At 36.3% G+C, this 18105-nt stretch overlaps 1 protein-coding gene across 5 annotated transcripts in view; it reads left to right on the top strand.

Annotated features, from left to right (window-relative positions):
• The window catches only part of TENM1 (teneurin transmembrane protein 1), an 828305-nt gene that overhangs the window by 47712 nt on the left and 762488 nt on the right, over positions 1 to 18105 (top strand). The window contains exon 1 of one of the 5 annotated variants that reach the window (XM_017743124.1): positions 10369 to 10410. The exons of the other annotated variants lie outside the window; for them this stretch is intronic. The gene's annotated coding sequence lies outside the window, so the exon portion shown is untranslated. Of the gene's footprint in view, positions 1 to 10368; positions 10411 to 18105 lie in introns of those variants that run through there. 5 annotated transcript variants of the gene reach the window in all.

The raw sequence follows: 18105 nt of genomic DNA, 5'->3' as shown, positions 1-18105 counted from the left end.
AGGTCCTTAATATTTGTTCAAGCCATGTCCCATTGACTTCAGTGTAAAACTGGGATGAACTAGGCCTGAACTCCCAATTCTGTTTGACTGAAAGCAGTACAAAGTTTTTGTCTATTTATCTCAGCAGGAGCTGAAGCGCAACTAAATCGTAACTGTAGACTTTTACCCATTAACACCAATGGGATTGGAAGGTACAGCAGCTTGCAGTGTCTCTTAAAAATAGAGCCAAAACCACTAAGTCATTTCTCAGTGTGAAGTGTTGCATTTTAAAGGGGAAAACCTCCCCCTGGACCTGAGGTGCTCTAACTCCCATGCTGAGTGATCCCTACATGAAGGAAGATCGCTCTAAAGATGAAAGGTTGAAGGATTAAATTCCTTACCCATTACCAGAGTTTTATTTAAGTTCTTAGGTCCCATTTTGTAACAGTTTGATAATGAATACTAGTAGGGGAAAAGAGTGGATGCAGACTTTAAAATACGTTCAATTCTTGGCAATTCCTGTTGCCTTTGAGCAAGGAGACACAGAGCATCTTCCAGAACACTAAGTTTTGCATAGTTAGGTTTAGATAACCTTCTGCATGAAGGTTATTTTGAAAGCTGCTGAAGTCATTTTGAATACTGGGCTAAGTCATATTTAGCCTTTTCTCCTACTAACTTGCATGAGAGTTTGGTAACTTAAGGAACATATTTCTTGTATTAACCCAAAGACTTTAGCGAAAATAAGAGATTAAAAGAGAACTGGACCAAGTTATCAGAATAGGTGTAAGAAGTTCTTGTGCTGTTTCGTGATGAGTTCATGCCAATATAATGTTGTGCTGGATATTTTTTCTAGCTATGTGTTCTTGTTGCCTGCATGAGCAATTGTAAGTTTAGGTGTTGAGACAGATTGGCTCATGAGCCATATGGACAATGGCCCTACTGAAAATGTGATTAATTCACAGATTTTTTTCCACTTATGGAGAAAATGCATTGGTAAAAGAAAGGCGACAGAGACATGGTACACTGGTCCACTCTTCTGCTACTTGAAGATGAACAAACTAAGGCATCAATAGAAATGTCCATTGCATTAAAACAATGCTGATTTTCAGTTCTGATTTTCGGTTCTGATTTTGAGATTGCTGAAATGACTGCTAGCTGCAGTCACTGTGGTATACACAGCCTTGCTCCTGAGCCAGTTGGAGTCTGGTTTTAACACATTTTCTTTACATGGTGTGATTGCACCATTTCAACCAGAGTAATACTTTTTTCCCCACTCAGAACAAGTTATGTGGTTTTCCCAAATTAGAACTGGAAGTGATACTGGCATCTCACAAGTTCATTTTGTTCAGTTATAATTAGGGGATTGTGAAGTAGGTGGTGGTGTTCCATGTGTAAGATTTAGGTTTCAGTAGAAAGAGTTTCAAGGCTGTTCAGTAACGTGCAATAGAGAGTGCATTTTATAATAAATTTCTGCTTATATTATCTTTCATGAATATATTTTGTAAATGTTAATGACTTTTTAATGTATCTTCCAAACAGTTTTACAGAAATATTATAAATATTTTAGTCTTTTTTTTATTACCAAAACTACAGTAATAATTGTGTATCAAATGACATCTTCTCTACCTTGTTGTGAAATACAGAAGCAATTGTTGTCACATCACATGATTCAGTTAGCAGTGGTTACAGTCAGAAGTGTTACATTCCCTGTTTGTATATGATATTCAGCCTCAAGGCAAGTATTGAACAGAAATATGCTGGTTCTGATGTTGAATTTTTATGCTTCAGAAAACAGTGTCAGAGTTGACTATTAAGGACGTGACTATAAGGACGTGCAGCATGAGTGAAATCTATTGAGCTGGAGTACAAGTGACATCTTTGATTCTATAAATCTTTTGCATCTCAAAAATAAGAGGCCAAGGGTAGAAGTGGTAAGACTGCTAATTTATTCACGGTGATGAAGGGGAAGTTAAAGCATAAATAGAAATGAATGTGATGTTCCTTTGCACTGCCATTTTGGATTGATGAGAGGAATTTAATGATCTCAGTGTATTTTCTGTTTGGAGTATTTTTAAATTAATCTTTTTTCTTAAAACTGTTGTATAATGTTGGTATATAACCTTCCTAGCAGCCTTCAAAAATGGAGTTGGAGCAATGAAGTAAACTGCTAAACCTCGTTCATAACACTGTGAAGAAAAAATAATTAGATGTTGGTTCGAAGGCAGAGGAAGATTAATAAGTTAGTGAAGTCATGATTTTGGAGAACAAATTATTATGGAGAGTGAGTTTGAAACCACTCAGTTCAGGAACACAGCTTTTATACTGGTCTGTGAAAGCTCGTAATTGTGTCAGTTTAGGTGTCTTAAAACATGCAGAGAACTCCAAGACACACAGCACAGAAATCATCTGTGTGCTGTGAGATGATTCTGCTTTTAAAGGCACAAAGTCTGGTTAAGGGCTTATGTTTGCATCAGAATTGTGTAGGTGGCCCTGCAGAGGGTGGAGATCTTTGTCAGAGTTCATGGCTGGCATAGCACAGGCGTTTGCAGTGAGTCTCTTGATCAAGGCTAGGAATTTTTACTGCTATATCAAAGCAAACAAAAGTAATACTTGTCCTTCACAAGAAAAATTATAAATTGTCTGATGTAACTTATTTCAGACTGATTGAATAGTAAAAATGAAGTTAGAATTTTATAGAAGACCTTTTATGAAATGTTGTTCATCAGAAATAAAATAAACATGAGCTAAGGGACTCCAATAGAAAAGAAAGAATTTAAGATGTAGAATTTTAGCTAGGCCATGTATTATCAGTATTGTTGTTGTTACTGTTCATTTTCTTATCTGATTGCTGTTTCCAGTAAATTTTTCTTATCCCCAACCTGTGATCTTCATCTTCTGTGCTTCCAGTTGTTGTGAAGGAGGGGCAAGCCAGTGTCTTGGTTTTAGGGGACTACTAAATTGAGGATATCATTCCTAAACCATGACATTTGGGAGGGAGGGAAGGAAGGAGATGTTTCCTTTTTCTTCCAAATACGCAGTCCTTTGATGGCTACCTCTCAATTTGTTTTTTCAAAATAATATTGATTTTTTGTCTGTGTGCCAGGTTTCTTGCCAATTTTCACTTCAGATACTGATGTCCCTTGGTAGAGAACATGCAGTAATGTCAGGAGCAGGAAGAGGTAAAGGCAGTAACAAAGGCGTCCTGAAACAAGGGGTTCCTTTGATAGGACGAACTGAATTCCCTAAACAAAAATCTAACATCTCTTTATTTTTAACAAGTCCTTTGATAAATAATGGGGAAGCTTAAGAGAGAAATCTGCTGTCGTATTTTAACCCCAGCCAGCAACTCAGCCCCACACAGCCACTGACTCAATCCTGCTTGGGGGAATGGAGGAGAGAATCAAAGAGTAAAACTGAGAAAATTCATGGGTCAAGATAAAGACAGTTTAACAAGTAAAGCAAAAGCCACATGCACAAGGAAATCAAAACTCGTTAGAAGGATGAAATTTGAAATCAGGAGAATACACCTGACAGAGAGGCTCTGTTGTTAGAAAGGGTCTGATTTTTGTGAGGTGAAGAAAAAGCTTTAAGTAAGGGAATATTCTTAGAATAAATTGAAAGCTGTGGGGATGATTATCATCTCACTGGGGCTTTATGAAGATGACAGTCACAGGAAGACATCTGTTAGAAACATGCACCAGAGACCCTTGTGAGCAAGGAACAGAAGTTTCTGTGCTAGGAGGGTAAGGAGCCACACTGACTAAAATAAATATCGGGACAGATGTGCCTGAGAGAACCTGTGATAAATTATGTTTTCATCTGTCATTTGTTATTTGATATGTTCTAGAAATTCTGGTAAAAGTTAACTGTGTAAAACTGGCAAGTAAAGCCACTTCTTGAGTTTAACTCTGATTCCTCCAGAAAGAAATAATTGACATGCAGACTAGGAAAAAGCTGTCTAAGGTACAGGTCAGATCCAAGTGACTTGTAGAAATGTGAGTATGCAAGCCAGGAAGGTGGGAAAATAAATTCAAGTCTAGACTGTGAGCAGGGAAGGGGACCACGAAGGAGTACTGGTACCCGCTGTGAAGGACATGAGACACAAAGAAAACAGTGGGATCTACTTGTCTACTCTTATGTCTGTGTAGGTCCAGCTCCTTCTCCCAAAGGGGCACACATCACTAACTAACCTGCTGCTGGCTTTTTTTGGTGTAGTAGGTTAGGAACTTTGCATCTGGCTCCTCATATCTTGCTGTGTGGCTAAGAAGCAGCTGGAACTTTTCCCACGTTGTTGTCAGTGCTCATCCATAGATAGAGTCTGAATCCTTTTTCTTGTGCCTGTCAGTGCCTTCAGGAAACACACTGGGAAATCAAGTTCCTGCTCTCTCCCATCTTAAGGTGGTTTCCATATCCCTGTATTTATGTTTCAGTTTTGGGAATTTTATCTAAGGAATCTTTTACTGAATTGTATTTACCTCCTTTCGAAACCATACTTGATCTGTAATATAAAATATTAAACAATTATCCTCAAAGGAAGAAAGAAAATTGGCAGAGAAGCTCCAGAGATTAGACTAAAATAAATCACATTTTTGTCATTTGCACTGTTTTCATCCAATTATCCTCTTAGTATTTTATATCTTGTCTTCAGTTTAATTATTTTTGTTTTGTTTTTATTTTTAATAGAAATCCAGAATGGAGAAGGTAGCTATGCTTGTTTGCTTGTTTAGCCTCCAAAGATGTTTAATTAGTTTTATATGATAAATACATGACAAGTAAGAACTGCAATCATATTACATTATTTTTCATGGTCTTTTTACAGAATACCATTGTACACTGTATCACTGAAATTTTGAGAGCTTCTTTAAGAAATTTAAAACTAAATTATAAAATTGCTCCTCTATAATATATCAGATTTATTTGCTCTTCCTTTTCCCTTTGGATGTAGGTGAAGAAGGTGCTCTTTCATGGCAAAGTTTCTCAGATGAGCTCAGGGGCGTCTCCATCACTTGGCATTGTGTGTAAATCTTTAAAGCTGATTGTACATTCGATGTGTTGCCATACAATTTAGTCAGTTCTTGGATCACTCCCGATGTCCCATCTACTTAGTTTGCCTTTTGAGTCCTCTGGCTCTGCCTTTACATTGGAGAACACATAGATCCTTTAGTGGGAATGTTTTAAACCCAGGAGACTGAAAACATTTTCTTTGATTGTCATGCCTATCTAATTTCTGTAGGGAATATGCACTGACCATGGAGACCCACCCTCTTCAGCAGTGTGCCAGTCCACTCAATGTTTACTGTCCCTCTGTCTCTTCCAACATTACTCTTTTATGTCCTTTTCCATTTCACTAACATATTATTTTTCAATTAATTCAGTTTTGATTTGACTCTTTACAGGTGTCAGTGATTCTATCTCATCTTTTCCTTTGTGATGCCTGCATACCAGAGAAACTTAATTTTTTTAACCACAATTTTGTTGCTCAGCAACCACTACAGCATGATGTAGGTGTTCTTTTAGACCTCAACAAGAACACTCCAGTCTTGGAGGGCAGTATTTTGCAGTAATGGTCTTGTTAGAGAGGAAAAGGTGTTTCTGCATTTTCCTAATGAGGAAATAACATTTCAGGCTGCTTAGTTTAATTCCCTGTTGGTTTGATAGCAGTGGAGTGATCCACTCTTGCACTTGCCATCAGCAAATCCATGAAGTTGCTAATTAGGAGAAGATTTACAGGTAGGGGTAACATCTTTAATTAGACTAAGTATAGTTGGGAAATAAAAAACAGATAAGCTCTCACGCACGTAAGTAGTTCTTGAGGTCTGAAACAGAAGTAGGAAACTTCAAAGCAAAATTCAAGTTGGAAGCAACTGCTCTGACTTAATTAAAGAATGACCTACAAAATACTTTTGAAAGATAAGCCTGGAAACTCAAATTCATAACTTAGTAAATACCGAAAGCTATGGACTCACTGCAGATACAGGTTTTCTTGTCCTTTACAACCTTGTCCAAGTCCTTGTCCACCTTCAGCCTCCCATTAATGTTACAGTGTTCCCCAGGTTACGGATTACACATCGATCTCTCCCCTGAGAGAGGGCAATCCCCTCTCACCCCAGCTCCTTACTGAGTGCCTTTGGCTCCCCAAGTAAACCTTCCTCTTCTCTTGAACAGTGTAATTCATATTTAATTAAATCCTAAGCAATTGCTCTTAATGTCTAATTACAGTTCTTTTGACAGTTTTCTCCTTCTGTTTCAGATCTGAAAAAGGACTTGCCAGAACTTTTATCTGCTTTTTCTGAATCTGCTGCTGGTCTAACTAAAAAGTATCAGCTCATTCTAAAAATCTTGGTTTGACTGTATTTTTGGACCATATATCTACAATGACCTTCCACCCTTGCTCCACCCTACTACCCCGCAAAAACAGCTTAAGGAATTATAAGGTTATTTTTTTTTAGTATTCCTTACATAATTTTGTGCTTCTCCTTTATTTATTAGTAAAGTGGTGCTCAAACATAGGCATTAATATACACATGAAGTATTCTGCACTTTAGTGTAATATGAACAACTACTGGATTAAACAGTTTCTTCATTTCTCTCTGAAATGTAATATGGTGAATCAAAGCACATTTCAAGGGTGGAATAAGGGTTTCAGTTTTATGGTGTTACTGCACAAATCTACATACCTGTAAATGACAGGCTCAGTATATTGAGGTCTTCTCCTTGTTTGTAATACTCAGTTTCTTTCTGCCATGAATTGATGGAAAAAGAAAGGTAGAATCATAATCATATTCATTATGATGAGATATCTGACAGCCCTGTGCATCTACAAGTAGCTCTCAAAATCCAGAGAAATTATTTCCCATTGCTTTGTACATGCTGTTTTTATGTGGGATTCAGAGCTCCTGATTTGTGTAAATGAGCATAGTACAAGCCCAGACTGCAGAAATAGATAGAGCAGAGGAAAACCCATCTGACCATTGTCTTACCTGGTAGAGTGCACTGACTTGCAATCATGTGAATCAAATCAAACTTGTTTCTAATAGGAATGTGATGTGAAAGATGCCTGTTATGAACATGAAATTTCTACAAGTCAGAAAAACAAAAAGCCATGCCCTTGGAGGGGTTGTAAGGAGTGTAATGCATTTTATTTGAATGTGGTTTTTTATACCTGAAAACATGCACTTAAAGAAAGTAAAATACTTTTCCTAAACTGTTTGCCAGCAACAGCTAGAAAACAATACTGTAAATTTAGAGTGTGATTTTTCAACAGTGTTATAAAGTAACTTTCAGAGGACAGGTTCATTAGCCTATTTAGAATGAGACTCTTAACACATTCTTCCCAAGTGCAGTTGGTTCCATTTTTCAGTATCAGTCACATAAGTGATCCAATAGTTACACTTACTGCGAGTGAAATTTACCATCAAGTCTTGAGGTATTGTGTATCACGGTGCAATTTTATTGTGCAAAAGAACCTGATGTTTTCTTGGATTCCTTAGTTCTGGCTCATGCCTCCTCTATCAAAGTCATGGTTGCATAGTCAATGTGAATCAACTAAATGTAATGCCATTGTGGGAAATAGGTGTCTGGACTAGTTCATCTAGCAGTCAGCTGAAGTGATGTCTCTCATTGTTTTGTGATTTGGGGTTTTTTTTCCACCACTAATCTTTGACAAGAATAGTAAGGAAAAAAGTGTATCACCAAATACTTGGAAAATGCATAGATACCCTTAAATTCTTATTGTTTTCAGATTAGAAATTAAAATAAGATTTAAAAATACCTAATTCAAAAACTGATCTGTAGAATTTCAGTTGAATCATTTTTGATCTGCATCATGCTACATAGTAGAAAGAAAAGTATAATAGTGTCCATATACATATATATTCCACCATGAAAGCCCAAGATGATGTTCCTAAAACAGTTTTTCAGCCAAGAATTTTTATACATTATTTGTACAATGAATATATGTGAAGTTCATCAGCACTCACAGCAAAACTTTAAAAAAGTTGAAATAAAGAATGAATTAAAAACCCCCACAAACTGGCTGATCTTTAATACCTCTAACACAGCATAAATAAAGTCCAGCAGCCTGCCTGTCTCTCTTCTCCTCCCAAGCTCCCCAAATGGTACTTTCACACACAACATTCTTACCAAGGTAAAAAAAATTTAATAATAATGAATGTCTCCTTGCTTTCAAAAACCTAGAAAAATATTTCTCTGTAATTCTTTGTCAAAAGTAATAATTGTCTAGGAATCAGAAGCAGAGAAGAAAACAGCTTGTGGTACTATGAACTTTTTGATGCTTGCTCAGTTCTCTAATCAAGATTCACTGCCTAAGGTGCACCAAAAAATGCATTCTTTAACCGATTTCTAAAGGGTAGTTTATGGTTTATGGTTCAATTGGTTTATGGTTTTTTAATGAAATTAATTTGCTTAACCAAAACCTAAACACAATTATAATTCTAACATAGCTATTTAGCTTGCAGGGATTTTTTAAACAATTCTGTGTCCTGGCATTATTGCCAGGTACAGAAAATACAAAGTAGAGAGTGTTCTGCATGCAAGTAATAAGGTGTAGCCTATTCTTTTAAAAGTGTGTATAAATAATTTCTAAAATACCACTTTAAAGCTCATGTATTGGTACTGAGGCAAGGTGATTGTTTAAATAAGCACTCAGCACTCTTTACTTGTTGGGCTTGGGCTTTTTTGAGGATTTAGGTTTTCAATTTGGAGCTACAGATTAGATGTCAATTTGGGACTACTGATTGGCTGCTGGATGAACTATACCATTTTTTCCCCTATCCAAAGTTTTCTGACTCAGAGTTACTTCAAGATGAGCAGCTGAGTTGAGCTGTTCTTTAATTCATGTTTCTTTTCAATAAAATAACCAGGATAAATGTCACACGGGTTGAGGAGACTTAATTTCTGTAAAACAGAATGAACAAATGGACATGTTTAGGGAAATCTAGTATAAAATCTTTTAACTGTGTACATTTCAGCATATACTTTGTGAAATTCAGTTCTGACTTCTGTAGTTTTGAGTTTCAGATTGCTTTTATCATCTAAATAGTTGTTAAAATGCCACAGAGGCTGGGAGTTTCTCAGGTACTGCAGTAAGTGGCAAAGCAGCAGTAGTAGCAGAGTGGTGCAAACAGACACAGCTGTTCCTTCCACCAGCCTTGTCCCCCTGTTAGTGACATGTGAATCCTTCCCCTGCATGGTTGTAGGCAGTTATTTCACCTGTGATGATTTCTCTGCAAGTTCCCATGAGTATTTTGTTGGCATCCTTTCTTTCCATACACTCTGCTGACTTCTGTGGCATGAAAAGTCTAAGGAAATACTGGTTTCAGTGTTAGGATTTATGAAGCAGTATCATGCTGTCTTCATGGACATGGTCATGTGTATGTTCATTTGTTAAGAGAAAATATATGACAAGGGTTGTGAATGTTTTGCTGGAAAATATTTAATAACGTATCTTCAGTATTATTTATGCAGTTGATAAAATACTCTTTTTTCTTGCTATGAAAGGAAATAAGATTTTTTATTTTTATCCCTGCTTCCCCCAAAATAAGGCTTTTCAATCTCTCTGTATGTATTTGGTTCTTTGACTGATTGACCAATATTTTATATCTGACAGAGGCCTGGCAGAAACAAAGTGTTAGGCTCTGAATACAGGTTTCTGAGTGGAGGAGAAAGACCCTATTAATATCCAAAATTATTAACCCCAAATCTAATTAGCTTTCCTTTTATTAAGCATCAGAATCTTTCCATGGAGATTTGTAAACAAGGCTTCATTAGTTCTGCTGCTCACATATCTACATGTTTACCTCTGGTAACATGGAAAGGAACCTTCTTCAGGATTGGAAAACAATAATTTGCAGACAAAACAGGCAGGAAATTATTTGAACTAATGATGAGAGATGAGAGGTTGTCTCTGGATTGGAGTACTGTTATGTTTAATTATGAAATTTGTAGGCTAGTCATGATGTTGGTTTGGGGATCTTCATATTAGTAGGCTAAGTAAATAACTGGAGCACAGAAATAATGTCAAGCCCAAGGAAATCTAAGCCTGGAATTCAAAGGTAAACTCTTTTATGTCATTTAATATAAATGGGAAATCTATTCCACCAAATTTAATCTAAAGGTCAGTCACATCATAGAGTTAAATAGAAAAGCAATCCAAATGTATCCCTGCCTATTTTGAACTAGAAGAAATGTCATTTATATAGTAAACTATCTAGAATGCTTGGAATTCCACTGACAACTCTGTCCTTTTCTAAATAACCACTATTTATAAAGAAATTTGAAAAATATCTCACTTGTTGATGATATCCATTGTATCAACTTAATCTGAGTTCAGTTTTCTTTTCTTGCAGCAAATCTCCCCTAGCCTGAAGCCTCCCTTCATAGCCCTAGTTTCTCTTGTCAGTCACTATAAATGTGAGTATCCTTTCTTGAGCCTTGAGATTTTCAGGTTATCCCTATTTTAGATGATTTTGGAGGCTTGTAAATATATCACAGATAATGCAGGACAAACATTGCACAAGGAAGGGTAGCATTTCAAGTTCCTGATTTAATAAATACCAAATTTTTCAAAAGATTACAATTAAGTGTTTATCAGCACACAATATGTTTCATCCTATTTTGCACTAACCCTGTTGAGTTGTTTACTGGGCAAAAGGGACGTGTAATGCTTCCAGAAACATGAGAATACATTAAATTTGCATAGGCCAGATAAAATTACTGCACATTATACAAAAGTGTCTTGTGAAGAACCCAAAGCAAACTGATAAGTTTGAGATGAAGAAGAAATGGAGTTTGTTCAAGGATACTTGAAAGCTTATTGAATCCTTTTTGAACCTTAAGTGTAAAAAATTACTGGTGAATTTAGGTTGAAGCATGGTCCAAGTATTAAATCAAAAGATTTGCTGCAATGCCCACTGAACCCACAGCCATTCTGTGGCTTGTCACTTAAGAAACATTGTTATACCAAATTAAACACAGCTTGTACCTTCTGAGTGATGAGGATAAGGATGATTCAGCTAGCAGGGATATTGTCTCCTTGGGTTTTAACAGCATCTGGCACACTGAGTGCCCTGAGAAATCACACAGGCACATTAAGCCTGACCTGCTTTTCCTTTCTTTGTGACAAGCTTATTACTTCAGTGAGGGGTTTTTATTCATGGCATTTTTGCTTTCATTGTTACAGTGACACTGATGTAGATACTACTTTATGGGTGTGTATGTGTGAGAAGAGTGATCTATCTGACTGCATTTGGGCTCTAGGTACTTAGCATTATAAAATGTTTCTGCTTCATTTTTTCACTGGCTTGTAAGTCTACTGAAAAGTTTCTAAGTGTAGTTTCATAGTTCTGTGTTAGGATGGACTTTATTGATAGATTAGAATTTAGCACAAAAATAGTTGTAGACCCGTAGCTCAAAGGGATGAGGCAGTCCTTGTGTCTCAAATGTCACTTCAGTCAAACCACTCCTTTGTCTGAAATACTGTAATACCTATAATTTCCCTTTCTTCCTTCTGGGAAATGTTAAGATTTTATTTTGTTCTGTTAGAAACATTTGTGGCACTAATTCATTATTGGGAGGAGATATAAACACTTTCAGAAGGTGAAAAATGTATATTTTGCTCCCATAGACAATAGTACATCAGCAAGGGTGAATGTCTGAGCTTACAGATATTCTATAAGAGATATATTATCTGCATTGCTCCTCTGGCAGAGTGAAAAATGTTTAATATAGGTTTTTCAAGGCATGAAAACAGTTTGGGATTTGCTTTTCTGTGAAGATGTCTTTGAAGACAGCATTTAATAAAACAGCGAAATACTTCATTTCTCCTGAAAGCTTTTCTACTTTTTCTTTCCAGTGAAAATGAGACTTTACGTTGTAACTTGTATTTTACTACTGAACCTGTGCTTGGGGAATGCAGCACTTTTGCAGATTGGAGACAAAGGAGCTTTTTGTTCTCAGCAGTTCTGATCTTACTTAGACTTTCCTATGTGCACACTACAGTAATCAAGGGCAGCTTGTTGGAATTGGTATTGGATAATAATTTTAGTGTGTGTTTGAATATTTCATTTTCTTATGATTTATGATGACTTTATTTACCTAGGCAATTTCAGTAATTTGGGGGTTGTGTCTTTAATGCCTCTTATAGTTAAATCGAATTCCTGATAGAGGGTAGGGAGGAAGCCTTTATTTGTGCTTTGTCATGTATAAAAATCTATTAGTGATTTGCAGTGAAGTGTTGATCCAAGATTTTGTTAGTGAAAAACAGGCTGTAGCAAGATGTATTTTGTGGATTGAACTCTTACATTTTGCAGTGCTCAAATTTATAGAACTTGTAGTAATTAACTGTTATTTTGTTGGTATTATCCTATGCTCAGCCAGGAGAAATTGAAAAACATGACATTTGTTGTCTATTTGCTGCATGAAATTGTTCTCTGGTAGCATCTTAGGACTTACACTGATAAGCTTAATTATTTGCAGTTAGTATAGGATTCACTTTCTGTTCTCATTTACCTTAATCTTTCTTAATTTTTTGTGTTATACACATTGATGGGGTCGTACTCCCCCCTTACCTTGCAAATTCATTTGCATCCACATTACTCAAGGGATTCTTGTTCCCATGTCTGAGTATAGAGATTAAGTGTAATTTAAGCACATAAACCAGCCGCTTTTACAAGTTGTTTTTGTGATCATCTCTTCTTTTGCAGAGATCACCTCATTTTTTTGTTGTAAAATGGTCTGCTGTCCTGTTGATGTTATCAAAGATCATTGAACAGTGTTACAGGAGTGAACTAAGGTAGCATTGATTCTCTTTTTAGAATCATCTGAGGTATTTGCTTTTTCTAATCCCGTAATCCTATCCCATATTTGCCAATATTAGGCATTATATCATATCGTATCATTAAATGGTGCTTGAACATTTATTAAATTAACATATTTAAAACTTAATTGAAATACTGTACATTTTGTGCTCTAAATAATGTCTTTTTGGATATTTTTGAACTCTGGAAGGTTCATCTTGTATCCCTCATGCCTCTGAACAGTTCTATGCTCTTTTGTAGCTCATGGAATACAGACAGGGACCATGGTGAAGTGAGTGGCCCTGAGACGAAGTTGTGACTGTTGAAATCAGTAGAAGTTTTTCACTGCACTCACTAAATCTAGAGTTTCATCCAGTGTGATGCAAGGGTTTGTTCTTGAAGAAATCATGGAGTCAAGAGACACATTTGAAGCTGCTTTGGATTTGTTTCATAAGGCAGGTGTTTTGTGGATATTTTGCTCATTCCAAACTCATGTTGTTTGCTACTGTGAAGAGATTATGACTTTTTAAAGTTTTCTCACATTTCATTGCATTCACAGTTCCTCAGAACTGCTGCATGTTTCTTGTTACAGCAGGCACCTGGCACATCATTATCATTTTGCTTCTGGCTGTACACTCTGTGATGAAAACTGGGAGCTGCCCTTGGCACAGGTGCATCACAGATAGGTCTGATGGCAATTACAGTGTGGGCAGGGCTTTAGTCTGGGAATACCTGAAACAAGAGTGCCGATGGAATCACAAGTCATTTCACTGGATATAGAATTCTTCATCTTATGTAACACTTCAAATGCTCACAGTTTGGATTATCTTTATTGGAAATGTCCCACTAATGTGGCTATGTAATGAGGGGGTATGCAGTTGTCTGCCTCTGATCTTGCATTAACTTCAAACATATTACATAGCATTAGTTTTTTACTTGATGATACAAAAGTTTCTACAATTATTATTTTGCTCAGGAATTGAGAATTGCCTTAAATATGATTTTTTTTTTTAATGTCCTAATAAAGGAACAGTGGTGACTAAAGGTGTAATTGGTCACTGTGAGTGATAGATCTCTTTTCTATCCTGTGTTGATAGATGTGGAGAAACAGAGAGATAGAAATATTAAATCATGTAAAACTTTAGAAGGCAAATTAGGTTTTTTCCCCAGTACAGTTATTATAACATATGTGTGTTACCAGTCAATTAACTCTTGGGACTTCCATCCTAGACAACAGTGGATACTCTGGTGTTTGTTTTCTCCCAGATCAGTATGGGAGTTCAAAATAGTAAAAGCTTAGTAGTAAATGCCAGGTTCCAAATACCTTTAATAAAAAACTGAAACACTTGATCTGCTTCTAAAATATAGTATTTAAATGCCTTTCTGCCAGTGGTTTAACACTTTATTCATCTAAATTGCTCAATAATGACACTTTTAATTACATCTAGTATTTTACAAAGTTCGAACACATAACTCTAGATATTGGCATTCACAAAACAAGAGAATTAATAAAACCTGTTGATTTTCTTTGGCCTGTCAGATACATGCATTTAACAGGATTGCTGCACAGCTCACTGTGCTCATGAGACCTTGTCAGTGTTCTTGGATTTTTCCCCCGCTTTCACAGCAACCTCTGCTTTAGATGTGGCTGTAAACCTCATCACTGTTCTCTGCTGGGACCTTTTGAAGACCAGTCTATTCACCATCACGTCTCCTCTCCCGTCTCTGGCTGCATCCCTCCATGTAATGCCCATGTGTACCTGCCCCTCTCACATGACCCCGCTTCATAGGGGGGTGGGAAGTATATTGTGAGGATTTGTTCATTCCTAACCTCAATCATTGTAATACTGAGCAAATCAAACCTTGATACATCTTCTCATCTAGTCTTGCTACAGGAAAGGAGAAAAAAACCAAACTGCAAATGGCAGATGGTGTGAGATGCATGGTTCCCAAGGAGTGGCACTGACTGGGTTGGCCTGTTCACATGTATTGTGTTTATATCAATTGGCTGATGCTTTTATGTATTTCTGTGTGTATAGTGAATATTAGATACAACATTAGAGCAATTTCCTACTTGATAACATTTCAGAGCTATGTTCAAAGTAAAAGAACAAGATCCTTGTTTTTCAGGGCTCTGACATCTAAAACAAACATGTTGAGAAGTCCACTACTTGAGTCTGCTTCTTGAATTTGTTCCACACCAGCTGCCTGAGCACACACACGTGTCTGTATCTTCCCCAGTGCTGTGACATGGCCTCTCAGCTGCTGAGTTCTCTGCCTGCCACTTCCCAAGTGGAAAGAAATCCTCCTGAACCTTTGTTCCATCTCACCTTCCCTAAGTTCCTGCTCCATGTGAAAGAAAGTACCTGTGTGTGATAGGAGCAGTATACTGTCAGGGGTACCAGGAAGGAAACAAAAATAAAAGGAGTGGACAATTCACTCTTCCAAAAAAAAAAATCTGTATAATATGTAGAGTAATCCTCAAGATATAATCTTACTGGCATGAAAATCATTCAATGCAAGTTTTCACAGCCCCTTACGGTGATTCAGAGGCAGAAGGTAATATAAGAACTGTGGTGAGGTCTGGCATCCAGGGAAAAAGGCTGAGCTACCTACTGATCAAACTAGAGAAAGCAGCCATGAAATTGAGGGATGGCAGCAAAACCTGCAAAATCAACTAATATTTTGAAATATTAGCTTTGGAATTTGGGATGCTTTCATCTGGCTACATATTTTTTAACCAGCCACTTCCTATGCTGTAGTTAAATTAGGGTTACTTCTTATGTGCTATCAAGAAATTATGGGTTTTATTTAAATCAGTGGTAAATTTTCCATGTATGAGATAGGATTTTAGCACCTTTAGTTATACATTATATTACACAAGTGACAGTTTCTTATAACTGATCCATAGGTAGTTTTCTAGATCAAGTATTCTGTGAAAAGGCAGTTTATGTGGAGATGGTTGTAGCAGGTCAAATTGCTTCACTTAGTCTTGTTCTCTTCATGTATTCAGCAACTAGTACATATTGACAGACTTAATTGCGGTTGCTTCAAAAGCTAGAGGCTACTTATTTTGCCAAAGATTTTCCATATAAACATGACATTAATAATGTGTGCTTTAATTAAGTTGCAGATAGCTTTTTAGTAGGCTATTTGCTAAAACTGACAAGAAGAAAAGCAATAATGGTTGAGCTGACAGAAATAGAATTTGCGAAGAGAATGAAGTGTTTACCACTGTGTTTTATTTAACACAAATAATAACAGTGAAGAGCATTTCAGACTTTGATAATACCAATGTGTCAGTGAAGCACAGTGAAGTAAGTCTTCCAAAGGCAATTCTTTTTGGTGGCCAAAATTAATGAGTGGCAGATTTCAGATCCTTTCTGGAAAAGATTTGGGTTTTTTTTATGTGTGAAGTGGGCCCGTGGTCATGCTTGTTAATATGTGACTATTGATTTTTCCTATCATGTCATGCAGTGTACACAGTCATTGTAGTCTTGATGTAACAATGAATTGAATTTCCTAATTCTATCTGACTCATGCTTGCAATAATCAATGTCAGCCCTTGCCAGGGCACTGCTCATCCTGCCCCATCTGTTGCTGAAGGATGGCTGGGCTTATTACTTTGTGGGTTATTTTCTCTGTGGAAAATTTTACAATGTTTGTTATACTGTGGATCACTCTGCACTCATTGTGACAGGCTGTATTTGTGAGTTTTGGCCTCCCCTCTAAGTTCTAAGTTGATTATATCTGTGTTGGAAATGTTTTAAGGAGACATATGGACCTTTGTGATATAAAAGTCTATTGCAAGATTGCTAGTGTGCAGATCCCCTCTCCAGGGACAGGCAATAGTTAAAGCACACAATGTCTAGGCTTAATGAGTGGTTCCAGGACTAATCACTCTTCACATTAGGTAGATAGAGAAAAAAAATACACCTATATGCCTTTGTTACTCTGTAGTATCCTTCAGTCTCTGGCTCAGTGTCATGCCAGGGTTTGAAGCTCCTTTACATCAGAGTTTTTCCCACAAATCATGACCTACCGAGTCCAATCAGGTTTCTTGAGCTTAATTAATGTCAGTTGTAAAATCAACAGAAAACAGAAGAAAAACACTCTGCATTTAGAAATCATTATGTTTATATTTTTAAAGCTCTTTTTAATCTGCTTTAGGATTTGGACCTCACAAAATGAATAATGCTGTGAGAGCCCACCCACAGTCTTTGTTATCAGAAGCAATTGCAAGGCTTTTCTTTCTTTTCTTTTTTCCTTTTTTCCTTTTTTTTTTTTCTTACTTGTGAGAGACAAAGCAACATTTGGAGGAGGGGGTGGGGATTATCTCTACACTTCTTGAGGACTTGAAAAGCATTTAGGAAAGAATGGTCAAGGACTTGAAAGTCTTGTTTTAGCATGACATTCTGTTGATTCATTTAGGTAATAAAGAGTGAATGAGTTTGTAATTAAATATATTCAAAGGTTTGAAGAACTTTTGTGTGTTCATTAAGCTTCTTCTGCCTTTCAACAGGGATTATGTATGCAATTCTGTACATTATTAAAGTTAAATAAAACATAATAGGCCAAAGACAGGAATTAAAGAAATCCTCTATATTTTTTTCCTTTGGTGAGATAATTAACATAATGAGTTGACACTGGGCATTTTTCCATATTGTATCCTAGTGAAATTGATAGTGCTTTATAGTGGGGGAAAAAAGGTATTCTCAAAGACTCTAGGATGGAAGGTCTAAATAATAAAACAAAGAACCTAAACTTACAATTAAAAAAAAACCCCAAACATAAAGGGCAATTTATTTCCATTAGAAGATGTTACCTATCCTTCAAGGCTGAGTGGATATAATTACCATAATATAAATCTCTTGACAAATAGTGCCTTTAGGCAGCATGACACTAATAATTGTTCAATTACAGACTTTTAGCTTTTCAAATGGCCAGAGTCATCATTATGCACCTCATTAATAGAAATAAAGGCATAGTTTAAATGCATAGGAAAAATATTATTCTTTTGAAGATGAGTTCCTCTTTACATTTAATGTCTTTTGTAATTACTTCTAATAATTTCTAGTAATCATTATTTAATTCTCTTTAGCGATAATTTCACTCTAATCTGATTGTTTACTGAAAAAGAAGGAATTTAATGTTAGTGCATTAAATTTCAAATATTTGTTGGCGACTATATTTACCCTTTTGAAAAATTTTGTTCATTCTACCTCTATACCTTCAAGGTATTTTAAATGTTTCTAACATATCAAATTTATTCTCTGAAACAACTCAATCATCAAATGGTTAAGTATTTTAC

The sequence above is a fragment of the Corvus brachyrhynchos genome, unplaced genomic scaffold (genome assembly GCF_000691975.1).
Source record: "Corvus brachyrhynchos isolate BGI_N302 unplaced genomic scaffold, ASM69197v1 scaffold398, whole genome shotgun sequence".
NCBI lineage: Eukaryota > Metazoa > Chordata > Aves > Passeriformes > Corvidae > Corvus > Corvus brachyrhynchos.
Note: the sequence above shows the minus strand (reverse complement) of the source record. Positions and strands in the feature narration are given on the sequence as shown.